We start from the raw sequence: 18,905 nt of genomic DNA on the forward strand, positions 1-18,905 counted from the left end.
CAATGGAAAACAGGCACAGACAGCACTGCTGGAAAGCGAAGGCATTTTGTCTTGTAACCATGCGCTCACTCAAGCTTGACAGAGAAAGAAGAGGAAAAATACATTCCTGTTATGAAAATTCATACGTACGTAAATGACGCAGCAAACTTCATAGCGTGTGGTTCATTGTGCCCAGGTCTGGCTGCCAGCTTTCCTGCCGGCTTCTTGCTAAGCTTGGGCTAATTATTCCTGCCTCTGTGTATCTGCGGGTTATGCCTCTTCACTCCCAGCCTTTGCCTCTCCTACCTCTGGGAATGGTCTTCTCTTGAGGCTATGCTGCTGCATCTGTAACATGCAAATAATCCCTCTGTACTGGCAGTGTCATGAAGGTGGGTTAAGATTGGAGATGCCAGTGGTGCTTTGTGTAAGTGTGCCTCCAGTCCAGCAAAGCTAAGATGGCTTTTGTACTTTTAAATGTAATTTTACCACTGCGTGACGTATTGCAGATATGAAGCTTTCTTGGGAGATGGGGTAATGAACTCACGTGGGAGCTAATGAAGGTCATCATGAGAGAACAGTAAGAATACTGCCTACTGCTGGGAGACTTCTCACCGGGAGCCCTCAGACTTCAGCACTTTCCAGTCTAAATAAGATGTATACTTTCCTGACCTTGTCTTCTCCAGTGTAAACGCAGAGCAGGATGTACTTAGAATTAAGATAAATAAGGCCTTACCCAAATAAAACACTAGTCTGCAGAAAGAAACCTCCTCCAAGGAAGAGGGTGAGTGGAAGCAGAAACCGATGCTACTTTAGTGGAAAAACCTTAAATGCTCTAGAGATGAGGGCATTATAATAGCTGGAGCAGAGTACAGTGGTAAAAAATGCACCTTGAGGTGGAAGATGCCATTACAAAATCTTGTGAGTTTTACTAAGTTATGAAAGAAATAGCATTTAATTTCTCTACCCGAACTTGATTCTTAAGGGTACTGTGGGTTATTTTTATCCCTAGATGTATAGTAGACAAGTGCAGCTAACCTTTGAGGAATAGATATAAAACCACAGCATTCTGAAAAAAAAATACTAGAAACCTGCTTCAATCATAGAATCACAGAAAAGACCTTTAAGATCATCAAGTCCAAGCATTCCCCCCAAACTGCAAAGGCCACCCCTAAACCATGTCAGTAATGGCCTCATCGACATGGTTTTGAACACTTCCAGGGACGGTGACTCCATCACTGCCCTGGGCAGCCTGTTCCAACGCCTGAGTCCCTTTTAGGTGAAGCATTTTTTGCTAATATCCAGTCTAAACCTTGCCGCAAAGTGGGAGAAGAAAATCACCTGCACTAATATTCGAAATCATATTCGAAAAATCCTGGCAGTCAGGTGAAGTTCCCGATGACTGGAAGAAGGGTAATATAACCCCCATTTTCAAGAAGGGGAAGGTGGAAGACCCGGGGAACTACAGACCAGTCAGTCTCACCTCTGTGCCTGGCAAAATCTTGGAACAGTTTCTCCTGGAAAACATGCTAAGGCACATGAAAAACAACGAGGTGGTTGGTGACAGCCAACATGGCTTCACTAAGGGGAAATCCTGCCTGACCAATTTGGTGGCCTTCTATGATGGAGCCACGGAACTGATGGACAGCGGCAGAGCAGTTGATGTCATCTACCTGGACTTGTGCAAAGCATTCGACACTGTCCCACATGACATCCTTGTCTCTAAATTGGAGAGACATCAATTTGATAGATGGACCACTCGGTGGATAAAAAACTGGCTCGATGGCCGCACGCAAAGAGTTGTGGTAAATGGCTCGATGTCCAGTTGGAAACCTGTAACGAGTGGTGTCCCTCAGGGATCGGTGTTGGGACCGGTCCTGTTCAACATCTTTGTCGGCGACATGGACAGTGGGATTGAGTGCGCCCTCAGCAAGTTTGCCGACGACACCAAGCTGTGTGGTTCGGTTGATACGCTGGAGGGAAGGGATGCCATCCAGAGGGACCTTGACACGCTTGTGAGGTGGGCCGATGCCAACCTTATGAAGTTTAACCAAGGCAAGTGCAAGGTCCTACATCTGGGTCGGGGCAACCCCAGGCACTGCTACAGGCTGGGCAGAGAAGAGATTCAGAGCAGCCCTGCAGAAAAGGACTTGGGGGTGTTGGTTGACGAGAAGCTTAACATGAGCCGGCAGTGTGCGCTTGCAGCCCAGAAAGCCAACCGTATCCTGGGCTGCATCAAAAGAAGCGTGGCCAGCAGGTCGAAGGAGGTGATCCTGCCCCTCTACTCTGCTCTTGTGAGACCCCACTTGGAGTACTGCGTACAGTTCTGGTGTCCTCAACATAAAAAGGACATGGAGCTGTTGGAGCGAGTCCAGAGGAGGGCCACAAGGATGATAAGAGGGCTGGAGCACCTCCCATATGAAGACAGGCTGAGAAAGTTGGGGCTGTTCAGCCTGGAGAAGAGAAGGCTGCGTGGTGACCTCATAGCAGCCTTCCAGTATCTGAAGGGGGTCTACAAGGATGCTGGGGAGGGACTCTTCCTTAGGGACTGTAGTGGTAGGACAAGGGGTAATGGGTTCAAACTTAAACAGAGGAAGTTTAGATTAGATATAAGGAAGAAGTTCTTTACAGTGAGGGTAGTGAAGCACTGGAATGGGTTGCCCAGGGAGGTTGTGGATGCTCCATCCCTGGCGGTGTTCAAGGCCAGGTTGGACAGAGCCTTGAGCCACATGGTTTAGGGCAAGGTGTCCCTGCCCATGGCAGGGGGGTTGGAACTAGATGATCTTAAGGTCCTTTCCAACCCTTACGATTCTATGATTCTATGAATATTCCCAGTTCAGCTTCTTGCAGCTACCGCCCTCCTGTACCTGATGGCAGGGAGGTCAGGTGAGAAGACCTATTTCTACTCTCAGTCAACAGATTAAGAGGAGGTCAATGATCATCTCCGAGCTGTCCCGTGCAGCATGGCCCCAGCGTTAGGGCTGCCTGCACTGCCCTGCAGGCACAGGGCTGGAGGAAGGATTATGGCTGAGCCCCACATTTTCAACATGCCATCCTGGTGAGGAACCTGAGAGGCAGCAAGGAACTGTGGGGAGCACAGGGAAATGGTTTGTGTTACAAATAACGTCAGACAAGGGGTGGAGGAGCCCTGTCAAAACGTAAATGTGCAATTTGCATAATTGGGCAGCCAGGATTAAAGAAGCACAAAGAAGGATAAGGATTACATGGAGGGACAGAGAGGGAAATGAGAGCAGCACAGAGAGAAAACACTGCAGACAGATAAAACATCTGAGATAAGCAAGAGCAAAAGGAGAAGCTGGAATACTCAAAGGCAGTGAGAGGGAGCTGAGAGGAGCAGTGGCATGTGTTACTAATCCAGGGTGTATCTGAGTTAGCCAGGGAGTGTGCAAATGAATTTTAAAAGGAGCTTGAAATCAAAGGGGAGTGTCATCTGGGCATTAAACATCCCCCTTAGTGGTAACCTTGAGCACCCGGACCACCGCTACCTAACAGCCAAACACGGCACTCCTGAACAGTTCCTTCAAACCTCATCCATAATTAATTTTGCCTTTGGTGAATAGGTTATTCTCCACTAGGATATTTGTCAGCTGTCAAAATCACCCAAGTGGTGGCCTCTGACAGCCTTCGTGCTGTCTCCTGCCCCAGGGCAAGCAAGGCAGTGGTGGTTGCTGATTGTCTATGCTTAGCTTTTCCCAGGAGCTGTGCTTACTGCGGCTGGCTGGACCCGGTGAGGTCCCAAGTGCTTATTCTGCTCAGCAGTGACCAATTTCAAAATCACCCAGTTATCCAATCTCCCCTTCACGCTAGGTCAAGGAGCCTTCCAGTGCTCTGTGCAACTGCCCTTCAGCCCTTCTCCTTGCCCAGCTCCTAAAGCTCCCATGGACTTGCTTCCCTCTGGCTTGTTTGTACGGAGAAGATAGTTGTGGCCAAGCCAAGTTCAGAGCCACGTTCTGCACAAAGCCATATGTAGAAGTAAAAATGTAATACTCTTTTTAAGACTTGTTTTGTGCTAATGCCTAAGGGTAGGAATTGCATTGTACTTGCAACTGTGCAAATGTAAAACATAAAGAGCATTTGCTGCCCTGGAAAGCTTGTGTTGGTGAGAAAGAAAGAGAGGGAGTGAACACAGGCAGGGGAGCATGAAGAACAAGACAGGATGGGGCTGTGATATGGTAGTCAGAAGGAGGTACCTACTTTTTCACTGCAAGGGTCTCTGCTAGATTCTGGCAGCTGGAATGGAGAGAGTAAGATGATGCTTTATTAACATCATGTAGAATACGAATATTTTTATTTTCCTTATTGCTAGACTGGAACTTGCTCAAGTGACTCTCAGCTCAGAGAAATGCAGGAGCAAGAGAAGATGGTGGTGGATGTAAGTGTTCAGAGAGAGCGTTGTTTGCTCGTGCGTTGTGCTGAAAATGTGAAGGAGTCTTTCTCTGAAATGTGTCCCTGGTTGGTTTGTTCCCTAACACCCTAAATTTGGATTCAGCAAAAATAAACCTGCTGCTTGACAGCTCTTTAAAGGGTGATGGGAGGAAAAGATGGGTGAGGGAACTGCTTCAAAAAAAAACCCCAACCCTTAAAAATGTGGGGTACAGATCAGTTCTGCTTTTACTAGAGGTGTTACGCCACCCTCACCTAGAGCTGTGAGTAAACTCAGTGAGTGAAACCATACAGGTGGACTGTGGGGACAATTTGCCCTTACTTAATGTCTTACCTCATGTGGTCTCTGTGGTTACTTTCCAGCAGGTCAATGCTTCACCTGGGTGATTACAGCTGACCAGCATCTGACCTTGTCTCATCATCCAGGGTTTCTATCCCCAGACTTTTCCCCTGGGCCCCAGTAATTCAGCCAAACCACTCACATTTAAATCCTTCAACAGGGTATCTCAGGAAATGCACTTACTCATCTCTCCCAGAATATCTGAAGGGAGAAGAAGCTGGGTGAAAGTTTAATACAGGAAAATGTGAGTCCAGCCACAGAAGGGAAATTAAGTGTTAACAAAAACCAACAACACAAAGCTTTGTACACTCAGATTGTAAATATCCTCCTATCGCAGTTACTCAAGTCTCTTATTTTATGTAGTGTCACATTTGACTTATTCTCCAGCTATCACAGAATGTTTCAGACACAGCAGGAACTGAACTTCTAATAAAACAGTAATAATAAAGAAAAACCCAGACAGGCCTTCATCAAGCACTAGTGAGAAGCAGAGCAGGAGGGGGAGGGCAGGGGAGATTTGAGTGGAGAAGGAGGAGAAGAAGAGAAAATGCAACCCTGTCCAACTTCAGTATCCTTTATGCACCACTTGCTTTTTTACCTTATTCCTTTTTTTGTCTGCATGTAGGCTGTATGGCTGATTAAGTAAAGCAAGTGGAGAGCCTGAAGTTGCAGATCTATAAATCTGAAAGAGCAGGTATTCCTGAATTTTATGTCATTTTACCTCTCAGGATTCTTTTAAGTATTTCATTTCACTTGATTTTGGAAATACTGTCTTCTGTCACAATTTAATTAATCTTGTACTCTCAGGGACTGTAACTTTGATTGTCTAAAATGTACAGTGCTGTGCTTGGAAGTGATTTTAGGGGTTGTTATATTGCCACTGTCTCTTGATGTTTTACATCATCATCATTCATTACATAACTAAAAGTCCAGGCTTGGCTTTCCCTAAATTTTGGTTACTTATAGGTTGGTCATTTTCTCTGCACTGTCTTTGATTTGTCTCCATTGCTATAGCATTCCTAAGCTCTGGAAGGGTCAGCTTGGCTCCGCAGGAGAATCCAGCTCTTTAGAGGAAGAAAATTCCTCTACCGAAACACTACAGGAGCATTGTGAGCTGTTGAGGCAATGGCAGTCATCCCAGTGCCTTCCACATACTGACAAAATGGGGTGTTCTACTATATTCTTCCTAGTGAGGTTTCTTGGGTTTTTTTCAAGATAAAATTGGGCAGAAGAATCTTTCCTATTCAGGGGAAAAATGATAAATCAACCAACAAATTTCCTCTTGTCACAGCTTTCTTATCACACAACCTTAGTCTAGCTAAGCTTCCAAAAATGGAGCCTCATTTACACCTCGCTGCTGGGGAATCACTCGTGGAAAACCATAGCTCTTCACATGGAAAACAATGTCTGAAGTGTTTCTGAAAGAGCTCCCTGGCAAAACGCAACATTTGACACTGCCTCTGAGGGTCTGAATAATAAGAGTGAAAAACAAAATACAGAATAATTCATGCTGTTTAACCCAATCCTCTTCATCTTTATAATAGAGATCTTCAGCATCTTCTGCAGCTCTACACTGTGCACTGGTATGCATGCAGTGCTTAAAACAGCTATTAACTCTCATTTGTGTGATGAACACAGCATATCCTCCCCAAACTTGTAACTTACTCTGTGAATACAGAATTAATTTTCCGAGACTCAAGCTAGGTAAATTAATTTCCAATCAATTTCAAAAATCAGCCTTTAAAAGAAAAAAGGATTCTCGGTAATTACAGAGAGAGATTTCATACTCTCAAAACTGTGAAGGCCAAATTTTCTAAAATCAAGTCAACAGCCTGCAAAATTACAGGGCTGATTTGTGAAAACTATGTTGAACAGCTCATTGTGAACGGATGTGATTTGTATACTATATGCTATACTACAGTCTTCTAAAAACTGTTTTTCAAACCCCTGCAGGCTAATGTCTTTTTTTCTTATTATTTAACAGCTGAGATTATTGAACAGTCACTTGTCTTCAGCTGCTGACGCTAGAAATACTGTTGGACAACAAAGATTTGAGGTAAGAGTAGATCATATCCTACTCTACAAAGCTAAGAGCTCATTGAAACTGGGTGCTGCTTTTTCAGTTAAAAATATTAGAATGACTAAATTAAGCTGTTTAACAAAAGCAACGGATTATGATTCTAAAAGGATCAAAACCAGACTGGATAAGAACTCATGCTGCTCCTGAGGCCATGGCAATATAAGAAATACTGATATAATACTATATAAGAAATTGACCAATCTTTTGTCCTCAGCAAATGTATGTGCTGTGATCCTCCTGATGGAGACCACTGCAATGAGGAGATTCAGCCTCCTGAATTGTAATGTCCTGGTCCTGCCTTTCCTGTGCTTAAGATTTTGCTTCTGATTAATCATATAGATTTGAATGGGACTACTCAGGGCAGCAAACAGACGTACATGTGCTTTTACCACAACATAGTTTTTATCTGACTGGTACTAGACACCATGCAGCATATAACAGCTTCTTCAATGCAGTATGGATGGAGGAAGTATGTTTTTTCCCTCCACCTATGGCTCAGTGTACAAGCTGTACTGGAGGAGAACCACAAATGCCATTTAATCCATTGGCAGGCACTATATGCAGCAGAGCCATGGTGCCTCCCCTTCTGGGCTGCAGCTTATGCTGGTGGCTAAGGGCAACACAGAGCACAGAAGGGCAGGTAAAAAGTCCCACAGTCACTGAAATGCTGTTCCTGCAGCTAAGGATGCTTGCGAAGCCTCTGGATTATAGCTGTGCAAGCAGTGTTGTCCAGCTGCTTTGTGTTAAACTCAAGGCCTGAAGACAGTTGCACTCTCTTTTTTGAGCTGTACTCAACAATATTGCATCCACTGGAAATACCAAGCCCAGTGACAACAGCATTTCACACTCCAGCCATTTTTACTTCCCTTTACATTAATACATTAATAATAAAGAAGGGAATAAGACTTTCTGTTGAAATGCTAACATTTGTTCAGCAATGCTATAAATATGGCTGTAATCTCTGAGCCTATGAACTTGCTTAAGGACCAGAGGAGTTATCAAAAGAACCCCTGTACTCTGTTTTTCTGGTTTGATTTATTTAGTTGAAAAGAGGTCCCAAGACTCAGCTGCCAGGATACCAGTAGCGTGACCTAAGCAAAAACAAAAGAAGGAAAGTCTTGGTGGGGGTTCTGTAAAGCTGGTAAGATATTTAGACCCCATATGTTTGAGCATGGAGACACATGCACATATTAAATACTAATGCAGAAAGAAAAGAAGTGAAATCACTGAAATCTAAGTGTGTGAAATGTGAAAAGCAGAAAGAAAAATTGCAAAATCAATACAAAGGGAAATGAAAAGAGAAATGAGGATAAACCAAAAGCAAATAGAAAACAAGAAAAAAAAAAACCCTCCACAGTCAACAAATTGTGATCTTGACAAGATAACATTGTCAGGCTAGCAAGTCATGTTCTGATTTTACAGGTGGCTGAAATAATAAAACCCTATTAAGTTAAGATGTTCAGAAAAGGCATTTACTACTTGAAGTGTGTCTAGCATTTCCAGTCTCTGGTTCGGTGTGGCATTCCAGAGAAATTCAGCATGTGTAGTACCAGCCATCAGTTTATGATGAAGCTGTGAGGACTACATAGCGGTTGGACTCCATGATCTTAAAGGTCTTTCCCAAGCTAAATGATCCTATGACTGCCACAGCGCTGGGACATGGCTTCACAGCAGCTCTGTGAAAGGGACCTTTGACGGCTGGACCTTGATCAACCCACTATTATAATTTTCTAAGTTGTACTGTAAAAGACTATCTTGAGAAAGGATGTGGGAATGAGGAGCAGTATGAGTGCAATATGAGGCTTCTGGGTATGACTTAGGGCAGTAGGTTTTCATGGTATTACTGTGAAAGAGGTGAGGTAAAGTGCTTTACCTGCCATTTCTGGAGGCAGCTACATCTGAAGCAGTGTGTTTGTATTGACACCCTCACTGTGGGGAGGTTCTTGAAAAGCCTCACTGGATCACTGCATGCTTTAAAAAAAGACATCTATAGAAATTATTCAAATAAGGGCTAAAATAGGGCACCTCCCCCAGGACAGTGTTGGTTTGCTCAACATATAACAAATAGGATGCAGCAGTCTCTGAAGAGGTGCTGCTGTGCCAAGGATAAAGTCTTGGCTATGCACAGTGCATCCCCATGGTGCTAGAGCTGGCCTACTCTTGATATCCCCGTGATACCATTTTTTTCCCTATCTCATGGCCCATAATTTTTTATTATTAAGTTATTGCTGCTATTATTTGCTTTGAGAACAGACCACAGAACTGCTGGTCATGAGCAAGAACCTCTGCTTGCACAGTGCCCAGCAGTGAGAACACAAAGATTATGCCCACCTCAAGGGATTCATGATCCCATCTATCTGGTGTTGAAGAGATTTGACCAACCCTTAGAGATGAAGCTTCTCCTTTATTAGCTCAACTATGCCCTATGCAAGAAATAACTCTCTCTATCCTATTTTCCTTCCCTTTCCCCTTCAATAATCCCAGGGAGTTGTTTTTTAACTAGACAGTTGCCCTTTTTTTTTTTTCCCCTGAGAAATTACAAATAAATTTCAGTCTGGAGGAAAATAGGATTAAAAATATATAAATAATAATGTGTTTAAAAGCTGCACTGGAAGGTGGAAGAACTGTAATTACAGCAAGCAGGATGAAGAACAGGAGAAAATGTCAAATCAAGACATTAACTTTTAAATGGCAAGAACACTCTGACAGGAAAAGAAGATGAAAATAAGGTGCATCAGATCAGTAAAATCATAAGCAAGCTTCTGCCTAACCAAACTCTTCCTTCAATGGACCCTGATACTGCTTATTCATTTAATTATTTGGTGTTTTGCCTCATTTGACAGTAGGTTACACTACTGGAAGCTTTATGGCTAGAAGGTCTCTGCCTGGAAAGACGTAGGAAGAATACAAAGAAATGATGACTAACTGGATATGGAGGAGAAAATGACTGGAGCAAAAAGCTGGAGTCATTATGGCTAGCGATGCTTAAAGATGATGTTTTAAACTGAACTTGGCAATCTGGATGCCTATTAAAATTCCCATAATTTGTATCCAAATTCTCCAGCTGTCTTTGGAAACCTCAGTTCCCCGTAGCATTTAATGCCCAGGGCAGCATGTCCTCAGCGTTAGCTCATGACTGCTGTTGCGAGCAGTATTGAGGCACTTTGGAAACAGGGAAATTAATTCCATCCCCATTTCCATGGGCAGTCTGAGTGAAGAACAAATGACTGGAGTACTCTGCACACCACTATTCATGACACATATCAGAACCAGAGCCAGAAAATGGATCACAGATCTCCTGATGTGGCTCTTGATCTGGATCTTATAGTCCTGCTACAAATTAAAGGCAAAAAGGATCTTGCAGTTTTACTCAGGAGGAGAGGACCCAGGCTTTTAATAAGGATTCAGTGAAACAAGGGAGAGGTTATTCCCTGGAAAGCACTGAGCTGCCAGCATGAGGTTCCTGCACTGTGCAGGGCTCCATCCCAAAACAGGGAAGAGGGTGATTGGGACCAGGTTTAAAGCCTATTAAAATGGTGAGGATTTCTCTTTGACTTTCCCGGGTTGGGCTTCAGTGCACTGAAAGAATTGCTACATAAACAAGATATGTATGGACATCATGGAAATGATGAACAAAAGACAGGATATTATAGACCAGCTTCTCTACTGAAATGCAGTGTCTGAACTCAGCCTTTCTCATGAATGAATAATGAAGTGTCCATGTTTTATTAGCTTTACTTAAAATTGTCTACTAGTTGAACAATCTTTTGAGCCTTTTAACACTTCTGAAATTTGCTGTAGCAATGATTCCTTTTTTGTTCTTTTCAAGATACAGTAGCTAATCTGATCTTGGTGTTTCAGTAATTGTCTCAGTTAATGTGTATGAGGAATAATTCCATTCTGTGAAATGAATATTAGGTGAGTATTTAACATACAAGTTTGCTACATGAAGAACTTATGGCATAGGCGCATACATTAATTGCTAAGCTGTTGATTTATTAATTATTATTTTTTTCCTTAGCTCTGTTTCCCCACTATCCGTTCCCGTGATCAGATTTGACAGTGGGGAACCTCAGAGTCAGGAGCGCATCAGCTCACAAAGGGGCTTCATGCATATGGTAAGTCTTGTGCTGGGAAACCAACGCTGGACCGGCGGCTTAACCAAAAGATACATTGTTCTGTCACCACCACTGCTTTGTGTGAGCCCAGCAGCTTCTTCTGCTAAAGAGAGTAGCACATTTACTAATGATACTGGTATGTTTCTTATTTACTCTTTAGGGGCTTTATCCAAGCAGACCCAGTGCCTTACTGGAATTTTGCCTGCAGTACAACCATAACTCTCACTGCAGGCAGAAATGACTTCTGAAATAATGATGTTTTTAGTAAAACTATGAGTTGACCAATGCTGACGCAAATCACTTGCCTCCAATGGCATTTGTTCCGGCATTGCTGCAACCCTGACTCTTTGGGGCAGAGCAGAATTTACAACAATGTGCAAAAACTGGTTAGAATTGTTATTTAAAGCCAAGCAGCGTTACAGTTTTATTGTTAATATCAAGGGGGAATGTTACTTGCAAGGCTGCGCTTTGATTTTTTTTCCGTCTCCTGAAGCAACATGCTCACAGAAGAATTCACAGCCCTCTCAAATTACATATTACAACAATGACTTACTCCACAATCCATTTTGAGCATAGCTGAAGAGTGTATTTAATATTGTTGCTGTTGTTTCTATCTTTCTCCGTATAAAGTTAGTACTTGATTTTCTGTGTCACCCTCAGCTAGTATATATTTGCATAGCTCTGTTGACATCAATAGTGCTATATTGATTTATACTGCTTGTGTCTGCCTCATTATTCTTTTTATTTTTCATTCAAGGAGCTTGGTGTATTTTCAGATTCATGGAAGATAAAAAAGGGATTGCCTTCTCACAACAAAATATATGCAGTGTCTGCTGATGGGATGTTTTAGATGGGGGTAAGCAAACAGGTAAGCGAGACATATCAGTGAGGTTCTGTAAATACTGGGGCTGCTTGTGTATCATCTGCAGAATATATTGGATATATAGGTTGGGATTTTTAAAGTCACCTTAGATTTCCAGCTATCACTAGCAGTTAGAAGGATTTGGTGTCCCATGAAACAAGGCTGCCAGTTGTGATTTATTGTTTACAAACAGACAAACTTGCTCTTCCAGAGATGACTGAAGTCTCCGTCTCTCCAGACTAAAGCGTGAAGTCCAGAGGTCAGGAACAAGATGTAAGAGGGCACAGGTAGAAGGGGCAAGGATTGGCCAAAAATGAAATAAACACCCAAGAGATGGGTGGCCACGAAAATATTTTCATTCCTCTCTGGAGGGAATATTCTAAAGACAGGAGGAGATGCTGCTGCATCACTGTACAAGCAGCAGCCATACCGCATCTTGCAGGACAGTGAGAAAATGCCTCCACGCCTTCTCTCACTCACTTGCTCATGAGCAGGCCCTTGGGTCTGAGTGCAAAAAGAGGTGAAAAATGGCTGGAAATATACAATACAAATCACAGAGGGAAGGGTTTTAGTACCCTTTACATCCATAGAATACGCCAAACCCGAATCTCAGGGCACTCATGTAAAGCGAGGCTCTTCTTAGGCACTTTCACAGATCTATGATCATATATTCACTCATCCAGAGATTACACTATGAGGAAGACAACCCCACCTTAACTGCTGTCACCTTTCAGATGAAATCCTTACGCGTCAGTGCCCTACCCAGCCTGGAAAGGACTATCCTTCTCCTGGATCTCTTCACAGGTAAGCACACTGCGCAGGGGTCCTTCTCAGTCCCCATCGTGCTGTACTCTGCAGAGGAACCTTTAAGCTACTTCACAAGTTCAGTGTATGAAGTGCTAAAGGGAGAGAAATTGCAGACTTCTTCCCCCTCTGCTTTCAGGGGCTTTCCATCAATTTTCTTTCTCCCTTTTTCTTTTCTCTGCACTGCACTTGAGATGGAAGCATCTGGATCGAAGAGAATTATCTCTTAACAACAACTTGGGTTGTAGCACATTTCAAAGACTCAGGTTTTATTAGTCACAGAAGACCTTGTAAAAGTTTGCTTGGGATCATTTTTAACAGCAACCAATAAACCTTCCCCCATCAGCCAATGAAAAACAACCCAAGCCTCCCCCCAGCTCCTGCACAGATGTGTCTTACAGAAATACAGCTATTTTGGAGAAGCAAAAGTGACATTTTCGCCAAGCTGGAGGTTTTATCCACAGTAGCTTACGCTAATACAGACCCAATTTCCTTCTGAAAGCTACCTGAACATTAAGCACGCTTGATGCTCATTTGGCATAATACTGTTTGGAGTGGTCAATAATTGCATTTGACTCCACATTGTACCTTTCTGTCCTCAGTCTACCTAAGGCCAGAAGAGACCTGTAAGCCCAGACTCTGCTCCTGCTGTTCCATGTCAGATGCCTGTTTCCATGAAAGCATATTAATACAATATGTCAAACAGCAAGTCTGGAAAATTCTTGTGCCCCTTCCATCCGCAGCAGCTGAAAAAACAGGTAGGTTAAAAGCAGCATTCCCTGCACTGTTAACTGCTTTAGTATCCAGTGTCATGTTCAGTCTGCTAAACCAAAAGTTACCTCCAGCAGTTTGTTGGTAACAAGGAAAGACAGTATATGGGGGAAAAGAGGCAGAGGATGACACATTGATTCCAGGGATGTGGTGTCCCATAATTCTCATAAAATTAAAATGAACACTGAGTACATTCAATAGCTTTAAAAATCAAGACAATCCTGTAAGTGCCTAAGGGCAGATGTAGGAACTTCAGGTACTACATGTGGACCAGTTAGCCCAGTTCTGATCTCTGCAGAAGTTAATAACTTCAGTAGAAAATCGTATTGCTTTCATCCATAGAATTACACTGATACATGCAAGTAAACTACAGGATGTCTCCTAATCCATTTCTGGCAAATAAAGTTATTGTAGCTGCCCTACTCTAGTGCCAACAAAAAAATAGTGGAAAGGTACGAACTTCAGAAATGTAAACCTGAGCTGTCATTAAAAATCAATTTTCATGATAAATTTAATTCACATTTCACAGAGAGCTGTGTAATATCAATAAAAATGCTTTAATAATTGCTGTGCTGGCACACAGTACAGTGTAAGACATAAAGAGATATAAATTTTTGTAATTTAGAAGATGTGGAACTAAACATTGTTTTTTTAAAAAGAAACCCTTTGTCAGGGAGAAAAAATGAATGTTGGAGGAGGATGTAATTTATTAGGAATTCCACTCCACCCCCATTTACAAAGACTGCTCTGAAATTAAAACTTTGAGAGATCAGGTTTCTAATTTATTCGTTGAGTTAAAGGGCAGAAAAGGACCAGGATCAGGTAGTCTGACCTCCTGGATAACCCAGGCTATTAAATTTCACATAGTTCTTCCTATATCATAACCCGTGTTGGGCTAAAACATAGTTTCTCTTAAACATTGATTTAAAATGCTGGAAAAACACATTCTTTTGTTTCTTCCACGTGTTTTTTGGTGAAGGTGGGAGAGAAGAACAAATTTAAATGGATTGGATCGCTGTGACGTACCAGTAGAATTGATATAGCACATGATAGTGCAATCTGAACTGAGCATCACTGAAATATAAACAGTTGGTCTTTTCTGGTAAGAAAAGCTGACCAATTTTCAAGCAGATATCTATGCTACCTATTTAGCAACGTGCTTTTGCAAACTGTTCTCAAAGGGACGAAAGGGCAGGTATAGGCATGGAGGTTGGAACTAGATGATCTTTAAGGTCCCTCGCAACTCCAACCATTCGATGATTCTATGACTTTAAATCTCTTGGTCGCATTTGAAAATCCCATTCTCAAACTGTAAAAACCAGCTGACAGTTAAACGCTGAACTTCCTGAAGTCACTGGTAGTTTTCTCATTTACGTGCAATTGAGGTCAGAATTTCACCCTAGAAGATCAGTTAACTTTTTATGATGTTAACTGAAGAACTGTGATAATATTTGCAGTTTGTGCTTTGCTTCCACAGCAGATATAATTCCTTATCTTTTCTCTTCTCTTTTTTTTTTTTTTTTCTGTAAATCTTGGTGTCCCTCATATTTGTTCCTCCACCAACATGAATATTTGTGATTCTTCCAAATGTGATGCAGTCTCCAAATTTCATTACTGTACCATTTATTTGATATTTTAGATATTAGATACTCAGTAAAATGGGATTGCAGCATCAAACCTTCCAGGATCCTCCATCCACAATGACACAATCTCTGATACTGCCATTTATCACCACACTTTACAGTTTCACAATCAATACAGCATTTGTTCTATCCACATAGTTTGGAATCACGTTTTCAAACGAGGCTTCCTGAAACCCAGTGACATCTGCTTTACTCTCTGTATATGCGAATGCTGCCATTCACCAATGTTTATCCTGTGGGATAAGGAATTTCAGACAATTAGAAGCACAGGCTTTATTAGCTTCCAGTAGGGTGCTTAACAACAAATCCCAAGGAGCTAGCCTCCTGCTTTGCTTTAGAACTTGTTTTAGGTTCTGAGGCACTACAATGTACATCTCCTTCAGCCACTCTGTAATCAATATTAGCGTTACTCTCAAATTTCCCATTATTCTAGGGTGAGGTGTCCCTGCTGTCCCTGCAGGGGGTTGGAACTAGATGACCTTAAGGTCTTTTCCAACCCAAACCATTCTATGATTCTATGATTCTTGACCTCAGATCTGCCTTGTGGCAATGAGTTCCACCGATGGGTGAGTTTGTTCATCTGTTGTCTCTTCTCCGTATATTTTCTCTTGATGTTGTTCTAGAAGCCTGTCTTCGGCTGGGTTTCCACTAACTACTTTTAGTGCTGCCTTTATCATTATTCCTGAACTATTTCTTTTTTTAAAGGTCATGGGTTTCTATTTTTCCTTGTTGGTTCACTTTGGGTGCCCTTTCTTCCTTAAATGTTTCTGTTTCAAACTACTTTCTAGGAAAACACCTCTTAAAACAACCAGTCCAGCCCTTAGCTATGAAGCTAGGCAATCTTCTCTGATAAGCAATACAATTTGTATAAGCAATGCAATTTGGAGAAAATTGTTTTAGTTTTATGGAACTGTTTTAAATTCCTCTGCCATCCACACAATCGCCCTAGCTTTTATTTTGTATTAGAATTTTGGTTCTCATTATTTGCTATTCTTACAAATGCACTGTACAAGCAGGGTTGGAACAAAAACAAAAAGGCTCTTTTTCCCATTTCTCTTGTTTTTTTGCATTCACAGATTAAACTCCTTCTAAAATAAAAACAACAGTCTGCAAGACAGACATTCTGCTATTTTAAACTATCCATCTCCCAAAAAGATACTAACCCCAAAAAGACATGCTTGCATCTGCTGAGCATCTCATGTGGACTAAAGTCTTTTAAATTCCATCTTTACAGCTTAATGCCAAAACACAGTGCAAATTACTCTTGCTAGAAGCAAGGTTCTTGCCATTTCCTCAAGCAACGAATTACCTCCTGATCTTCAAGTTATTTCAAAGTATTCTTTTCAGATAGGTATGCCAGGGGCTAGTTCTAAGAAAACCCCTTTTAGTGTTTTTATGGTTGCAAATTTTATTTTGCTGCAATGACTAATGGTGATAGGGAAATTGCAGTTGTTGCTTTTGGTCTGTGTTAACCTTTCTTCATTATCTAGGAACAGAAAGCTTTTGGTATCTGTCTCAGATCAGAAGATCATAGGTCTGTTAGTACCTGTTCAAGAAGTACTCTTTCTGTGGGTGTTAATAACTAAGAGTATCCAGTTGAGCACACTAGAGATTAACCTCAGAAACAGAGACTAGGCGAGGTACCAGAGCATACTAGTGCCTATAAGAAAAAACAAGGGGGAGCAAAAAAGCGCTATTTTCTCATACCCGATGCCAGGAAAGATGTATTTCTGGGGGAAAAGCTAACAGGCAGCCTAAGAACAAGTGTGCATGGAGGTCAGTGGTATCCTTCCTGGTAAGACGACTTTAACTACTCAGCTGGAGGCAGGAACACACTGGAGAGAGAACTTCCTGAGTATCTGTCTGAGGTTTTGTGTAACCGTAAGGCCTACCTGCCCTCCCTCCCAAGTCAATAAACACTCTTGCTGGAGCAGACCCAGAAAATGGATAATTTGCCTCTATTGTATCCAAGAAGGTGGCCAGTGATTTCTAATGCTTGATACAAATATTATGCAGAAGAAAAATGTTTTGCGATAGAGGAAGAGTTAGATGGATGGGGTTTAATCTTATTTTTTTCAGTAGACATGCAAATCGAGGGATTTGTTTCTACAAAGAATAAATCACATTGTTTCTGTTTCCCATATATGTGCATTCAAGAAGAAAACAGACTGAGCAGACTCTCAGCCATGCAATGAATGTCTGCAGAAATGTATCCGACTACAGGTCTCCTAAGTCACTTTAATGGTGATGGATGTGCAGGAAACTATAATCAATTACATTGCCCTGAAAATTACATAGTTATTTTCCAAAAGCCCCAACAGGTAACAGTTGTTTGATACAGTACAGCTTAATATTCCTCAAAAGACAGAGACCTTGTAATATTTGAGCTTGCCTGCACACACAAATTGTATCACTTCAACAATACTTGTACAGCTTCTTCTGTATAGTCAGATTATATAGATCTGGCAGGCAGCTCTAAGTGAGACAGAAGAACCCAAAGCAAGTCAGAGAAATAAATGCGTTTGTTAAACAGAAAAGAAATCTGAACAGGGAGATCTAAGGTCAGATCTAGGAGGTGATGTCCTCTAGCTCGATATTTGAGAATGTTTAAAAACTAGCCATTTGCCTCTGCAATGAGCAGTGTGGCCTCCTGTAAGGCACATGCTGTTGCACGATCGGATTACTGACAGCTTTGTGCTTTCTCCTCTTCTGCTTCACACCCATACACACCAGCTTAAAAGTCACTGTGTGCCATCCAGAAGATGTGGTGTGGAGAGAGGTGGCAAAGATGTAATTTGCTCCCTGGGTAGAGAGGGTGTATCTGATTCTTGGTATTTCACATAATCGCTAAATACTCATAGAAAATATATTAGGAATATTACTTGACTGGTGGCCTAAGTTAGGGGACAGTAAACACACATTATACAGTCAAGCAGAGCATCATCCCCTGAGAGCCAGAGCAGCCTGGAGGGAGACTACTGGAAAAATACACACGGATGTGCTCAGCCTGCGTTCATTCCCCTTGCTGTGGCCCTTCTTGGTATCTCAACGGAGAAATGATTAGCAGTTACAAGAGGCAACAAGAGGTGGATTTGGTTCTTGTAGAGATGGAGAATTTAATTATTCCCCTTTTTCCTCCTCTCCAGTTTCAAAACTGTGCAATCATCTAGTAGATCAGACACTACTGATCATCTGGTAGACACAGGAAAACCAATGCTGCACTTCCAGAGCCCTTCTTCTCTATCCTGAACATTAAGACTCCACAGCTTTGGTGCTCTTCTCCACCTTGCTCCTCCTGTACTCTTCTTCCTTCGTAGCAAATCTCCTCATCCTCCCAGCTCTCTGCTCTGAAGTCAGACTGAACAGCTTCACCTATCCTTCTTCCATGCCTGTTTCTTCGGCCAGTTCCCCTGGTCATGAGACACAAGCACTAGGTGAGAAGGGTGACCATAAGAACAAGCTCAAGAAGTGAATTTATTGGTTCCACAGAGTCCTTTTGGTCCTGAGGTGACACAGGCAATACACCCTAACGTGGCTTCTCCACACAACTGCAGTGGGAAAGCCAAAGAGGGGAGACAAGGAAGCTGCGGAAGGCAAACGGGCACGCACTGCAGGGGAAGGGCAGAGGAAGGAGGGTGAGCTGCAGGTGGCCAAATCCCCCCAGCGCAGGCTGTGGCTGCAGGAAGCCCCTGTTTTGCCTGCAGCCCCACCACCCGCGTGGGGCAGCCATGTTGGGGTGTCGCCCTGGCAGCAGCCCAAGGCTCCCCGGGGCAGAGGCGTGCGGGTCGCCCTCGTGGAACATGAGGAGGAGGACAAAAGCCCACCATGTCCCTGTGCAGAAGGCAGGCCTGGATCCACAGACTGAGCAGGGGCATCCGCAGCACCCAGCAGTGGCCGAGGTGGCGAG

Source organism: Strigops habroptila, assembly GCF_004027225.2.
Source record: "Strigops habroptila isolate Jane chromosome 13 unlocalized genomic scaffold, bStrHab1.2.pri S16, whole genome shotgun sequence".
NCBI lineage: Eukaryota > Metazoa > Chordata > Aves > Psittaciformes > Psittacidae > Strigops > Strigops habroptila.